A 12,481-nucleotide genomic window follows, 5' to 3' on the forward strand; every position below is an offset into this window, starting at 1 on the left:
ACCTCTGTGTTCTTGGGTAAATCACTAAACCCTCTCCGGGCCTCAGTTTCAGTATCTGCAAAATTAAAGTGCATTAACTTTATGACCCGATGATTCAAGCAAAACTCTCAAGTTATAAAACTAGGGATCTGCTTTCTTCACTTTTATTTCAGACTATCTCTGGTAAAGAGAGAAAGGACCTAGAAAAAAATTTCCTTCCTTCTTTTCCTCCTATATTCCCTCTTTCCTTATTTTTCCTTCCTTCTTCCCATCTTCTTTCCCTCTTCGTTTCTTCCTTCATCTTCCTTCCCACCTTCCTTCCCTCTTTCCCTTTTCTTCCTTCCTTCCTTCCTTCCCTCCTTCCTTCCTTCCTTCTTTTCCTCCTTCCTTCCTTCCTTCTTTTCCTCCTTCCTTCCTTCCTTCTTTCCTTCCTTCCTTCCTTCCTACCTCCACCCACATGGTAGGAGACACAGTTGGGCTCCATGTTAGGCAAACTGGATATGCTCAAAAGACCCAGAAAGGGTATCTCAGCGTTAGAAATGAGGATGCCCAGAGAAGTCTGGGTTGCACATACATGTGTTCCTAGATACTAGTCTGACTCAGGATGTCTGACCTTGACTAGATGAAACAGGATTGAGCTGATTTCCCCAACCTGGGTTAGTTCTTTGTCAGTTGGGCACTGCATTTTGTGCTCTTCATATGTTTTGTTGACCTTTTGTTGTCTTTTTAATTCTGTGGTTTTCAGTAGATATTATTCTAAGGAAACATGCAAGAGTTGTAGTTGTTGAAGAGTATAACTCATGACTATTGGAGATATTGTATTCACTGTTATCTCTCTTGAAACAATGTTCCCCTTGAGGGTAGAATGAACAGATCCTGGTCTTGACAGAATCATTGACCTCAGAGATTTACATTACCCAGATTTAAGCAATGAGAGGCGAGTAGGCGTGAGCAGTGCCATCCGCGAAGTAGAAGATTTTAAAGAAGGTGATTTTGGTGAAGGGCAAGCCCAAGATGTATGTGGGGGGCACTATCCTGCTAGACGCTACCAGGCAGCCAGCAACCATTCAGGCCAGGAAGTCTTAGGGTAGATAGCAGGATGTGGTATTTTGGCCACAAAAGCTGAGGCAATATAACTCCTTTCTAGATAGAGGCAGGGATAGATGTGCTTTCCCCAAGTAGGGCCTATATGTGTGGATATTTGATCTTCCCCCCACTCCCAGCCTCAGGACTTCATTGTACTAGCAGTTACCTTTCTGTAGGGGAATTTATCAGGGACTATAGAATTCCAGGCTCTACTACAGCTACTTGGCCAGCAACTTTCCCATCATATTACCTGTATGATGGTAGGTAACAAAGGTGGGTGATTAGGGCAATCGCTGGGGCTTGGAGGAGGGGACAAGCTCCTTCCGGGGAAAGAGGAGCAAATTTTAATTAGTATCCAACCAAACAAAATTGAAAGGCTGAGCTGGGCCTGGGATTATCTAGAGTACAAATATCCAGATGGCTGAGATGAACAGGAGGCCAAGAACAGCGAGAGAAATTCAAGCAAGAAGGTTGGTACTGGATCAGAGTACATTGGCGGATGTAATAGGAACAAAATCTGCAATGTAGATTAGGTTATTTTCCCCTCTAAAAGTCAGAGAAGCTATCCCTGTGAATTCATTAGTTCAAAAAGCTGAAGTATGAGCCGCTAACATGGCTTTCTGGTCCCCTAAAACCCTGCCATATAGTCTGGGCTAGTTTTCCCCTAAGAGTCAGGAAAACTATTCCCAAGACTTGACAGATCCAGTGAGCTAAGGCTAGAGTTGTTGAAGAGACTTGCCAGTCACCTAGGACAAAGAAGTGCCTGTCCATGAGGAGTTGGTGCCCTTCAGATTTGGCAGAGGTCCCACTGGCAAACCAGTTACTTTACCCAACACTTCCTGATGACCAGGAGCATTTCTATGTGGAGACAAGCAGAACTTCATCTACATGAACCGGTGCTGTATCGTTGCTGAATATTCTTTCCATGCTAAGACTAAGTAATCTTCCTTTTGGTAACCGTTAGATGGTCTACAAGTATTTCATCCCCTCTGAGGGAATTGAGGGAATTAGGACAGCAAGTGGTTAATTGTGGGAATTGAGTGAAACACACGGACTCCATCTTATGACTCAATTCTGGAGCTAGCTTAGCTTTCTATTCAATTATGGGTCTAGTCCAAATTTTGTCCTGTGAGAAAACTTTATTCAATTGTGGGAATTGAGAGAAAACTGTATTGCATTGTTTGAATCTAGCCCTGCATGGCTGGGAAACTGGACCACCCCTACCTTCTGTTTAGAGACCCTAGGACCTAGGTTATGCTGACTGGAATTCTGGTCAGATCCAAAGATTGATGTTAAGAGTTTTCTTACGGTTGTACATCTCAAGCAACCCATTTTTCTTATCTGAAAATTGGCCCAATACTGATCAATCAGTTATTGTTTCCATGTTCCTTTGACTGTTTATAGATACTCTGGAGAGTGGGATACCTTTTCTGATTTCAGGGAATCATACCTCTTCACTGTCCCCCTCCCAATTTGGAAAGTCCATAATGTTTCATCTACTTATAAATCAAATTACCTAATGTATTTTTTCTTCTAATTGTTATTTAGTTAATTGTTGTTTAACATATTAACATCTGTTGTCTCCTGTATTCCTGTTGTTTCCAGCTGAGCAGGTCTTGTCCCTTTTTGTTAGGTAGTTGGTATGCATTGCATAATAAATCAATAAGCTCAGAAGATCAAAACATTGTGTTCTCTGTCATTTCATCTTTCACCCTCCACACCTTCCAGGTCTGAACCTGAAGTACTGGACCAACCTGAATCAGGCCTGGTCTACAATGTGGGAGCTGACTTTTCATATGACTCAAACTATTTCCCAAAATCTTTGGCTTTTTATGGCAGTCACATGCATTCTCCTTCTTCTTCCTTCCATCCCCTACCCTGACACCACCTCTTACTAATATGTTCTTCAATATGGTTTGTGGATGAATTGACCATAGCTTCTTTTGCTTCTGTCATGCCAGTAAGGTTATGGATTTGGTCAGTTTCTCCCTCATGCTCCAACTTCTATAAGAGATAACATTAGGCTTCTTCTTGGAATATCCCTGAGAGACTAAGCTAACCAGTTCAAGGCACTGGAGTCCTATAGTAGTTCCCATAACTACAGAATGTCCAGTAGCTCTGCTTGAGCCCCAGTTTCCAAATATCTTTCACGATAGGACAAAACAGGCATGTTGTTGACTGATGAATACCCCCTACAGCTAAACTGAATCTGTGTTGTGAGGTCAGTAAAATCTACATTCTCTACAGCTCCTTCTAATATACCCTCTTGTCCCTGGGGTATGTCTATGTCAGAAGTCAGTGGATCCTAACCATTAGAGGTCAGGGCTCCTTGATATTCTCAGACTACACTTTACTTTGGTCTCCATGGAGATAGTATTGGTAGGTGAGAGTGCGCAGGATCATGAAATTGAAAGGAAATGGAGAGGTCTGTTCAAGTGTCCTCCAGCATTATTAGTGTAATTGCTTCACATTACTAATCAGAGTGATAATTAACCTGCCACAGTTTCAGTCATTTACTTGGAAACTTTTATCGCGCCTATAGAAAGGAGAACCTGCTGATGGCCAGAGCTAGAGATTGGTGGAATTCCCTCACATTTTATTTGGACCTCCTGAAACCAAATCAGCAGCCCTGAGAAATACTCTTATCCCATAAAGCTGGATTTACTAATTCATTCCCTACACCAATGCTCATAGAGGTCTCTAGGCCCGATGGATGTACATTGATAGAGGAAGAGGAAAGTTGGAAACATCACCTTAGAAAAAGAATAGGAAGGCCTAGGAGAGTTCATAGAATCAGGGATCTACCTAGGGTTGGAAAAGACCATAAATGTTTTCTGGCCCAACCTTCTCATTTTACAGATAAGAAAAGTTAAACTCAGAGAGGTTAAGTGACTGGCTGTAGGTCACATCAGCAGTAAGTGGCAGAGCTGGGATTTGAACGAAGGTCCTTTGATTTCAAATTTAGTACTTTTCTCACTGTACTAAGAAATGCAGTGATTGAAAAGAGCGCCCTACTGACACCATACAGCATGATTCTCCTCTCCCCTACAAAGGACTTGAGTTAAAAAGAAGTTGAAAATTCACTAGTAACATTCCTTGGGTCTTATGGCTTTTTTCCCCCAATATATTTAGGGTGCTTGGTCCTGTTACCAAAATGGCTCCATCAATACACTATATGATCCCCTGGTTATTTACAATACCAGCTGTACCTGCATAACTTTTTAGAAAATTTTAATTGTGAATTTAACAACATCAATAAACACAAACATTTAAATATATAAAGAACAAGAGGATTGTATAAGAAATTGTGAACTACTGTTAGGCAATTGTTTGTTTTTAAGACTGTATGTGACAAAGTAGAGACAAAATCACGCTATTTGTATCCCTTTTTGTACTTTGTTTTCTGTACAATAAAATTGTTTTATTTGTGTTCTTTTTCACTAATCTATAACAACCAATATCCTCTCAGAATAGAAATTGTCCCTTGTAACATATATAATATATATATATATAATACACACACACACACACACACACACACACACATATATATAATTCAGGGAAACAAACCAACACATTGACCATGTCTGAGAATGTATATTTCATTCTTCATTTCTCATCTGTTATCTCTCTGGCAAGAGGTGGAAGATATGTTTCACCACCAACCTTAGGAAGTTCCATGCTTTGATAAGAGTTTGAGGTCTTTCAAGGTGGTTTTCTTTTCCTCATTGTTATTGCTATCTTGCAAAATTCTGTTCATTTCACTCAGCATCACTTTGCGCGTCTTCTCGTGTGTGTCTGAATCTGTCATATATGTCATCTCAAGGTGCAATAACATTCCATGACATTTATATATCACATTCCCTGATTGATAAGCCCCACTTTGTTTTGATTCAGCTACAAAACAAACCAAAACAAAAAAATGAAAATTTCCAATCCAGAGTATTCCCTCTACGGATTCTACTCCAGTTCTGAGAAGTAGAATAAATCCAGATTACAAATTGTATGGATGGGTTTCAATCTGTATCCTTGGAAAGAATATAGACACAGTAAAGAGAGTGTAGATCTGTTGTCTTATACTAGAAAGTAGCATGATTCTACTGGAGAAGGAAATGGCAAACCATTCCAGTATCTGTGCCAAGAAAACACGTAAGTGGACATAACTGGACGACTGAACAACAAAGCATGATTCTGCTTCTTGTTCTAGTTATTTAATTAAACAAACATTTGTTGAATGCCTGTTACATGCAAGGCACTCAGCTAGGTGTTAAAGAATAGACAAAGATGACAAGGACAGGGTTTCTGCCTTCAAGAAGCTTACAGCCTAGTAAGGAAGAAAAGATATATACGCATATTAAGAGCTAGAATGTAATTAGCACTCTAGGAGAGGTATAAACAAAGTGCTAATAGAGAACCGAAGAAGGAAAGGGTCACTTCCAGTTGTAATAATTGTGGTTATAGGAGGCACATAAGGGGAGGTAACATATATTCTGGGTCTTCAATGATGGGTACAATTTCAATAGGCAGAGACAGAGCCAGTTAGGTAGTTCAGTGGATAGAATGCCAGACCTAGAGTCAGGAAAACTCAGCTTCCTGAGTTCAAATCTAGCCTCAGAAACTTACTAGCTATGTGACCCTGAGAAGTCGCTTAACCCTGCTTTGTCTCAGCTTCCTTATCTGTAAAATGAGCTGGGGAAGGAAATGGCAAATCACTCCAGTATCTTTGCCAAGAAAACCCCAAAACGAGTCATGAAAAGTCATACACAACTGAACAACAATAGCAAAAGACAAAGAAGAAGAACATTCCAAATGAGAGGGAAAGCATGGACAGGGTATGTTTGGGTAATGACAAGGGGTCCAAATGGGGCTAGAATGTAGAAAGAGACTAGACTGTGAGGTTGGAGCTATAACGCAGAAGGCCTTGAATGCCAGGTTATAGATTTTAGACTTTATTTGCAAGGAGAAAGGGGATCCATTGATAACTTTCAATCTAGGAAGTGATATGGTCAAAGTGGTGTCTCACCTATAACAGGCATTTGATAATGTTAGTTGGAAGGAATCAAATTGCACTGGGTGGACTGAATTAAGTTGAACCGATTGTAATACGATGATAAAATGCAGGATCGATTAAAGTAGGAAAAGATTGAAGCCAAAGAGATGAATTTGGCTAAAATGATATTGTAGAAATAGAGCCAGAAGATGCATGTATTTCCCTTTCCCTGTTAGCTATACAAGCACCCTCACTATTTACATTTGTTTTTCCTTTGGAGACCGCTTTTACATCCTCCATCTTTTTGTCTAGTATCAATTATGCTTTGCTGACCAGAGCCACACAGAGGAAAAAACCCACCCCTCTAAGATGCATTATCAGAAATATATTACCTAAGATAAGTTACAAGTATTTTTAAAATTAATTTGGTTTAAGGGGGAAAAAGTGAGTAACTTTAAATTTATCTTTTGGTCGGTTTAATTATATAGCTTTATGTCTTTCCTTGATTCAACAAATTCTTACCCAGTTTAACCAGTTCAAGCCTTTTTTTAGGGAAAAAAAATCTCTTCCATGAGCTTATAATTAAACAGCCCAGATATGTGTCTAAATAACTCCTAGAATGTAAATATGGGAACCACTTCAGTCTCCTATCTGCCTTATTTGGGAGGAAAAATTGTGAATTTTACTTTTGCAAAAGGGAAGGTTTTTGCCTTTGCAAAGTTTGGCCTTTAAACACTCATAACTTTCAAAAAGCAACTTTGACCCCTAGGAAACTCATTACTGGTCAGAAATGAATTCAAATATTTCCAAATATATACTAGTTTTAAAAAAAGGGGTTTTGACTAGTCCTCCCAATAGCTAATACATAATAGCAGTGTATCCCTTTGGCACCTCTCACCCCCTAATGAGTAAGTCCCATTGGTTCAGCCAAACAAGTGACTTATTGGGGGCAAAATAGGGAATTATTGTTCAAAAATAACCCCATCAGTCTCTAGGGCAATATCTCAGATGTTTCATCTGCCCCCAAAGCTCATAGTTTTTTGCATTAGAAACTTAAGAGCTATTTGTCATTGTGAGCTCTTTCCTTTTTCCCCTCCTTTCTTCAACTACAAAGAGAAACATTTCAGCAGTAACTTTCCTGAAGGGCCATGTTCCCCATCATTTAGCATGGGATTCCTGGTTTCTTTTTCAGGTCTCCCCTTGCCTCAGGAAACAGAGCCTGGCGGTGAGTTTGCTTGGTGCTTTGTTAAGGTTTGTTGAGAAGAGGCTCAGTCTCCCTCTGCTTTTCTCTTTAGGCCTCAAACATGAAAGCTTAGTGGAGTAGGGTTGGGCAGGGCAGGGCAGACTGCAGAGCAGAGAGAGCTGAATCCCTAGGAGACTATTTTCCTACATCTGGTTAATATTAAAGGAGTTTGGGTCTTTGATTGAGGTCACTCTACATTAAAGGGAAATCTGTGGCATTTGCTTTCAAGTTTTATCCACATCCCAAAGCACCTATCTTCACCTGTTCTCAATCAGAGGCTATTCCCCAGAAGAGAAACACTAATTATAAGAAAACTATGTTGAAGTTTACTAACCATTCTTATGTTTTGTTCCTACTCTTCTTGGAGGTTCTACTGGGCTCAAGCTGGGAATGAGATGATCTGAAAAGACCTCTTGGGAAAGGAGTGTAAAGAGGAAAAGTCCAGTTTTTTCTTATACATGGGGCAAATAACAGGTGCTGAATAACCACTCATCCAAATAAAGTCAATTAAAGCCTAAGATTAAGAAAACTAGATCAAACGACTGCTCTTAAGGAATCTTAGTAGATAACCAAAATACTTGTTTTGTATAACCATCATATTATTTTTTTCTACCATTATTGTTAACTGAAAGTTCTCACCTTTTTCATGGAGTTCAGATACAATCAATCTTTGGACAGTCAATATCCTCCTATTATTCCTTAATATTTTTTATGCTGCATAGTATTACTTAGACGGGTAGGACAACTTCTTTCTTCAGTTGAATGAAAGAATTAGGAGGTAGGTGTTTCTTTTATAGGCTCACTGTAAGTATACTCAGTAACAACTCCAGTAGTATTCAGGACAAGGGGATGAATGAGAGCTACCTTATCCTGTTTCCATATGATTGTTATTTCCTCTGCTAAGTATCCAAATTTTGAAGGCTTTGTATGACGTGTAGCTTAGAGATTATGAGAATTTGATATAGCGACCTCTATTAAAATCACTTTCAAAATTTTTGTGGATCTCCATAATATCTGGGCTATTGCAGGCAATAATTTGTTCTCCAATGATCCTCTTGTTCCAGAATAATTTATTGGTTTAGTTCTCAAGGATGTTTTGAAATCTGCATTTAAAGCAGAGGATTTGTTACCTACCAGCTCATGAAAAAAAAGCTTCTATACATACAATAATTCTATCTACCACTCATCTCCTACTAGGTATTTAGTAGACACTAAATTTTTGCCGTCTTTGGCGATGTGTTGCACAGTTTGCATTGATTTTTTTCACAATCCACATTTGTCAATGTATTAGGAGGGCAGAGTTTATAATCTCAAAGAGGATCATAAACATGTCTGAAACGTTCGGAACCGCCGGATATAAGAAACTCTCAAAGTAGAAGGCAGAAGAATCAAAACATTTATTTAGGCTCCACAGTAACCAACCCATGAACCAGCAACCCCATTTTGATATATTGATCAAAAGCTTCCAGGCCCAATAAGTACGCCTTGAAAGAGTAACCAGGAGGCTACAGAGAAGCATGATTGCGTAAAGCAAAATCATGTTTCCCCCTCTATGGTAATAAGATTACCCACTGGCCTGAAGTCTTTGTTCAGCTTTCTCCCGTAGGTCAGCTCTGCTACTGGCAGCTCCTGCTTCAGCTGTGGCTGTGTCTGTAACTGTCGCTGTAACTGTCGCTGTAACTGTCGCTGTAACTGTCGCTGTAACTGTCTCTGGCTCCAACCGGAAAAGGAAGAGAGGATCTTCAAGCTGTCCTCTCCCCTCTTATAGAGTTTTTTGACATCATCAAGCACCGCCTGAACGACCAGGGCCGATTGGTTCTTGACTTGGCCCCTCCCCCTAGCATAGCCGTTAACACCTCCCCTCAGCCAGCCCCATGACTCCTCACACCGGAAGTTGTCTGCTTCCTGGAATGCTCTTTGGGCTTCCTGCCCCGGAAGAGCAAGCCACAGTGTCCAGAGGCTCAATGAGGTAAGCTGAGTCATTCAAAGAAAACAAAGGCCATTCTGGCTACACTCCACCCCTTGTTATAGGATACATAATCTAATCAGCCATGTATCCTAGAACATACATTGTGATCCAATTACAAAGGAAACTAAAACATATCATTCATTATAAAGCAAAACATATCATTTGGTGACATTCCTAAATATTGGTTTACGATTCAAATGTGATCCACCCCTAGGTCCCAGCAAGATAATCTCTTCAATCAATCATCCCCAAAATAATTATTAATAATTCAAATGTCCACCCCTAAATCCTTGTATCCATTACATAGGATCAATAATATCATAACAATAAAACAACACAGCAAGGATAACACAAAATAAGTAAACAGAACACTATCATTATTTCCACCCCCCTTGAACGATTGGGGCTCAAAATCTTGGGGTGAGGGGTGAAGGTCTCATTTTCCATAGCTTCTTCATGCTGAAATTGGATGTAGAGATGGCCCTGCCCCCAAAAAGTCCCATTCCAGAGGTCATTTCTTTAACAAGCTGGCAGGAATTCCAAGAATGCTACATGCTTAGGCAGTCACCGGAAAGTGCAGGGTGCTTAAGCCTGAAGGAAACAAAACTAGCAACAAGGTTAACCAAAACAAATAATGTGAGGTCTACAATCCAGCCTGTGTATTTCCTTAATTTGGACTGGGGCTCGGCCTGTTCCCTAGTATTCCCTTTCATATGATTCACTTGGGTTTGAAGGTTCAACATCTGTAGTATTTGCAGGAGCAGTTCTTATTTCCCTATCTCTCCTGTTATCAAGGCCTTTATCTCTATACATTCTATATAATTCATTGGTTGGAATTCCATCTATCATTTCAAAACCTACCCCTGCTCTCAATAAAGCAGTAAACATTTCTTTCCTTGTTACTCTCCTTTGGCGCCAAGTTTGCTGGTTATTCACCCTTCTCTCTCGAGGAGATCTATCCCTTCCCCAGTCACCTAAGTCATGTAACTGTAAAATCTTATTTATCACTGTTGTAAGACGGCTCCCTACTTCTCCAAGTAATAAATTCAAAATTAGTTGTTTATAAGCAGGGGGAGCTGTCCTAATTATTAAATTCCTATGAGGCAGTTCATTGGATCATTGTAATATTTGTCTGCAGTTCCTATCATAATGGCAGTCTTCATTACCTCCTCCTTTAGTCTCATGATACAATCTCTAAGTGAATACCAGGGTCTGTGCTCAGTGGGCCACATAGAATCAGTAGCATATCTCTTATTGCATCCCACAGCGGCTAATGCCAACAGAGTAGTCCTGCTATCACCATCTCCTTGCTGATGATGTTCCCTAAAAGCTTGTTGAACTAGAGGATCATGGCTGATACCTATGAATCTCATGCAGTCTGTCCTATCTACTGATATTCCACTGGCCCCTTGATCACTGAGTCTTACCATCCAAGATATCAATGGTTCTCCTATTCTTTGGCTGAATCTACTCAAAATATCTGTGACCTCTTGCGGTGAGAAATCTTCCTGAATTTCCCTTGTAACTGAATCTTCACCTCGGGTTTCTGTCTTCCTCCTTTGTATGGGTCGAGCCCTTGTCTGATCATTTAACCATCTCCTATTCTCTGTGTGAGGCACATCCTGAACCCCAGTAGTGTTTTGTGCCTCAGCCCCTAACATTGTCTCATTCTCTCCCCACTCACTTCCTCTGCCACCATGGCTAGGACGAAGCAGGCAGTCAGGCTCTTTCTGGGCTGGGTTGAAATGCACTCTGGGCTTTTTTGGTCTCCTGTTGCTCTTAGCCACATTAATAGAAAAGTTCTCATTTGAGTCAGTTTGGTCTCCTGCTATCTGAGATTCCCCTTCTTCCTGTGGGGTAGGAGTGCCCCCATGTCTTTCACTTAATCTCAATCTTTCGTATACTAGCCGGTAGGCTGATAACACTATCCAGCTTTGCCTAGATAGTGATGCCCCTGACTGAATCCCAACTTCTCGTAAACACTTTTCCAAATCCCTAGGATCTCCTCTTCGTAGCCTTGGTTCCCAGTTTTCACAGGGTCCAGCTTTTTTAGCCAATTCTTTTGCTAGGGAGGAATAAAATGGATCCTCCCATCCTGGGATATTCATCTCTTCCTCTGGAATTGTTCTGCTTCTAAATAGAGATCTTATACCTAGCGATCCCATCCTCGTCGCCAAATGTATTAGGAGGGCAGAGTTTATAATCTCAAAGAGGATCATAAACATGTCTGAAACGTTCGGAACCGCCGGATATAAGAAACTCTCAAAGTAGAAGGCAGAAGAATCAAAACATTTATTTAGGCTCCACAGTAACCAACCCATGAACCAGCAACCCCATTTTGATATATTGATCAAAAGCTTCCAGGCCCAATAAGTACGCCTTGAAAGAGTAACCAGGAGGCTACAGAGAAGCATGATTGCGTAAAGCAAAATCATGTTTCCCCCTCTATGGTAATAAGATTACCCACTGGCCTGAAGTCTTTGTTCAGCTTTCTCCCGTAGGTCAGCTCTGCTACTGGCAGCTCCTGCTTCAGCTGTGGCTGTGTCTGTAACTGTAGCTGTAACTGTCGCTGTAACTGTCGCTGTAACTGTCTCTGGCTCCAACCGGAAAAGGAAGAGAGGATCTTCAAGCTGTCCTCTCCCCTCTTATAGAGTTTTTTGACATCATCAAGCACCGCCTGAACGACCAGGGCCGATTGGTTCTTGACTTGGCCCCTCCCCCTAGCATAGCCGTTAACACCTCCCCTCAGCCAGCCCCATGACTCCTCACACCGGAAGTTGTCTGCTTCCTGGAATGCTCTTTGGGCTTCCTGCCCCGGAAGAGCAAGCCACAGTGTCCAGAGGCTCAATGAGGTAAGCTGAGTCATTCAAAGAAAACAAAGGCCATTCTGGCTACAGTCACTAAGTGTGGATTCCTTAATGATAATCCATCAGTAATTTCTGGTAGCAATGGCCTGATCCTGAAATGCCATTGCTGATAACCTCCATTCCCACCAAAAAAATTCAGGTAACAGCCATCCTTTTCATGGCATGCCTCTTTGTTAACATGTGCTTGGTGAGGTTCATGTGAATGTGGTCTCTGGAGGGCCTTTTGATTTCACTCTTAGATCTTAGCAGCCATCTCATGGATTCCAACTGGAGGTAAACTATTTTCATATACATTTGACAAATCTAGTGGTGTGTACCTATTAACAGACTTCACTATTGCTCAGTGA

This window comes from Trichosurus vulpecula, chromosome 4, assembly GCF_011100635.1.
Source record: "Trichosurus vulpecula isolate mTriVul1 chromosome 4, mTriVul1.pri, whole genome shotgun sequence".
Lineage (NCBI taxonomy): Eukaryota > Metazoa > Chordata > Mammalia > Diprotodontia > Phalangeridae > Trichosurus > Trichosurus vulpecula.